Source organism: Lutjanus erythropterus, chromosome 21 (genome assembly GCF_056507025.1).
Source record: "Lutjanus erythropterus isolate fLutEry1 chromosome 21, fLutEry1.hap2, whole genome shotgun sequence".
NCBI lineage: Eukaryota > Metazoa > Chordata > Actinopteri > Lutjaniformes > Lutjanidae > Lutjanus > Lutjanus erythropterus.
The window spans coordinates 9,072,228-9,075,872 of NC_139337.1; the positions used below are offsets into that span (position 1 = coordinate 9,072,228).

At 42.7% G+C, this 3,645-nt stretch overlaps 1 pseudogene; it reads left to right on the forward strand.

Annotated features, from left to right (window-relative positions):
* Positions 1 to 331: 331 nt before the first annotated feature.
* On the forward strand, positions 332 to 2,728 carry LOC146307288 (uncharacterized; annotated as a pseudogene).
* The last annotated feature ends 917 nt before the right edge of the window (positions 2,729 to 3,645 follow it).

Genomic DNA, 3,645 nt, shown 5'->3' on the forward strand with positions numbered 1-3,645 from the left:
TTACCAATGCAAACAGTCGTCGGACCAGGCTCATTGGAATTCCTGCCGAATAGACACAAGCGGCTCCTTCTCACTTCTGCAAGGCAGATAGCAGACAGACAAGCTGTCAGAATCGTTATCGTCGGGACTTCATCTCGTTAATTTGGTAGATGGGAGCGCGGGTATTTGCCCTGTGGAAAACTAAACACACTCGCAGGGTTTTTCTCTCACCCCCTCCCTCGGTCCGCGGAGAGAAACCAGCCGAGCAGCCAGGCAGCCTGGCCCACACATAGCCTGCAGTCATATCAGACCCAACAGCCTGGCTGGAGTCAATATGACCGCGGGCGAAAAAATGGTGGTGGAGCTGGTCCCCCTCAAACCGAGACCTGGCTCGGGCTGCAAACAGCGAGCGAGGAGGCGCTCATTCAATATGAGTGAGTCTGTGAGCCCCCACCCCCCTATCCTCACCCCCAGTCCTCACCCTTTCAAAACTTGCTCTCAGTCAGCCCGTGTCACCCCCCTCCACCACCACCACTGAGTCTTTTCAGCTCTTCTCTCCCACTTCACCAACTCTCTGGCTCTCACTCAACCTTTCCTTGCTGTAGTACATGATTTTTTTTTTCATTATTATGTGAAGGCGAGTGGTGATGGGGTGTGTGTGTGTGTGTGTGTGGCAACAGTCTGACAACCAGATTTGATTTGACAGCAGATGCCTCTCTTTTCCCCCTCTCTGCTGACCCTGCAGACCAGAGTGTGGAAAGGCTTGGAAACAGGGGGGAGGATTTGGGCTAAAAGAAGCTTTTTATTGACTGGAGTTTGGTTGGTTGTTATGTGCCTCGCTGCTCCTCGACTCCAAACACACTCTACCCCTCGATTTCTTCTCCTCGAGAGCCGATCAAAGTTCAATTTGGGCAATTTGGAGAGGAACAGGAATAGCGGTATTAGGAGTAAACTTCAGAGCCAGAGTGGAAGCACGTCCACACATTATGCAGACACACACACCTTTACTTTGTTCGGTGAAGCAAGAAAAAACACAATCGGAGTCTAACGCTTGGAAATTCCAGGGAGCAGGTGACTCATAGGTGACATAATGAAAAGCTAAATGAAACGAAACTGGGGAAAAAAATACCAGTACCTCATATTCAATAATTAAATAGCATCCGTCATTACTTTGAAGAGGTCATCCACAGGGTCAGACAGAATCCCGAATCAAGAATTTGGGTATCACCCCTATTATTATTCATTTTGTCAACTGAATATTTATGACTAAAACACACATTTCAGGCAAAAACTGTGTATATGCAAAAGCTCCCCACGTCGAGCCCTGCTTAGACATCTCAAAGAGAATACGCGAACACAAGGTGCTTTATTGCAGTGTGTGTGAACAGCCCTGTCAAACGTCTGTTTACCATCTCACGTTCCCAGAGGCACAAACCTCTCGACAGAGGCTACATCTATTTTTTTTTTTTTTTTTGAAAGATGTCTTTTAAACAACAGCAGTTTCTGCTTTAAAGGCAGGAACGATGTCGGTGTTACAACCTCAGAGGACAAATTTGAGTCAAAGTAGCGTTGCCTTGTAAGTGTTTTCCTGCTCAACAAAACCACACACCTTACAGTAGGTTTACATGTTTCTACATTTCCTCAGTGTCGTCAGAGCATGTTAAAGGAATAGTCTCATATTTTGGGAAAGGCGCTTAATTCCTTCTTTTTTTTTTTTTTTGTTAGTCTGTTGAATAAGAATCTGCAGCTGAAGGCAGTGGTAAGTGGCGTGCCACTGTCAGTAGAGGCCGAGTCATTTCGGGATATTGCAGGTGTGTGTGAGACAAGATTCCGAGAAGGGAAGAAGGGGGAGAGTAAGTCGGTATATTTGACTTTTGAAGGGGAATTGCCGGGAAGAGTGTACCTAGATCATGTGTGTCATATGGTAGGGCCATATGTGAGAGTTCCTCTCAGACATTTCTGATGTCAGGAATGTAGATATGTTGACCCTTTCCAAGTCCCGCCCCTTTTCACTCTGTGATCCAATGACAGCACAGTAAGCTTGCTCCTTCTGTCAACTTTCTCCTCTCCTGTTTTCTGTACTTATATATTCCATGTGAAAAGTGACATACACTCACATCTTAAGGTAGCTAATGTTAGCAAAACAATAGCCAACTAGCTATCAAATCTACATCGATCATTAGCTAGATAGTTAACTTGTATTTTGCTAACAACAGCTAGCAAATTATTAATTATTATTAAATGTTTTACTAACATTAACTAACATAAGATCTGAGCCTTAATGATGTTTTAACAGGAAAACAAGAAAGTTGATGGAGGTACCAAGTTTGTTCAACTGTTATTGGAGCACTGAGCAAATAGGGGCGTGACTTAGTGAGGCTTAATTGCAATGTGGAGGAGCGCAAAAATGAAGCGCAAGCATAGTGCCTGCACTGTGAGGTAAATCCATAAGCGAGGTCAGCAGAGTGTCTAAAAAGAATGGAAGTGAAAGTGATTAAGATCAGAGCTTAAAAGGGACTGTCATACACTGAAGCTGCTGAGAGACTGGAGAGAAACAACAAAATGTAGGCAGTATTAGAGGAAAAGGAGAAGAAAAGAGCTGGTCAGAATATATGCAAAGGTTTATTGCCATGGTTATTAGTTATGCTACTGAAATACAGGGGAAGCTGGAAAGGATTAAGATGGTGCTTGACCTGCACGGACATTCTTGAAGAACATATTTGGAAAAGATCTAAATACTGCACTGTAGAAAGCATTTGCACCAATTCAAGCAATTGGGTCTGGGTTATAGAAAGGGCAATGTTGTAAATGGCATTACTTTGGGTGGACACTGCAAAAAGATTGCACTGTAAAGCTGTTGCAATACAGTTGGTGGTGGTAATGCAACTCATTTGGATGCCAACAGCAATAAAAGGCTGAAGAAGAAGAAGACGAATCTGCCGCCAGGAGCCCATTAGCTTACCTCAGCATAAAGGCTGGAAACAGGGGAAAGAGCCTCCAAAGCTCACTAATAATAAACATGTCATATACTGTTTTTTTAAACTGTATAAAAGCCAAAGTTTAAAAATGGTTGTGGTTTTGTGGGAAGTTATGCACAGAGGTATTTATTAGCCAGGCGCCTTTTTGTTTGTACAGATGAAAAACTGGGTATAACATGCCAGAGGTGTGGACTAGAGTCATGTGACTTGGACTTGAATAGACTTGAGCCACAAATTTCAAAATTCAATTAAATCAAAAACATATTTGCAACTTAACTTGGACTTCAACACCAAATAACTTGTGACCTCACTTTGACTTTTGACTTGAAAATACTTCTCCCAAGCTCAAATATTAAAATTTGCTATGTAAAAAGTGAGACACAAATCAGTTAATTTCCCTTCATTTCTTGAATCTACTAATGTTAACGCCTCAAGCTGACACTGCTCAGTGCAAAAATTATGCCACGTCAACAAAAAATAATTCTATCATGCAAAACGTGGGTTGAAATTTCAGGTGGAGACGCAACAGCTTCCAGCTTCATTTCACATTGTTGCAGTTTTTGTTCAGCTGAAGCTCTGTTGTTATGCTATCAATGCTAATGTTAGCATTGTCACTGCAGACATGTGAGCATGCTGAAGTTAGCATTTAGCTCAAAATATCACTGTAGTTAAATACAGCCTCTCTTGG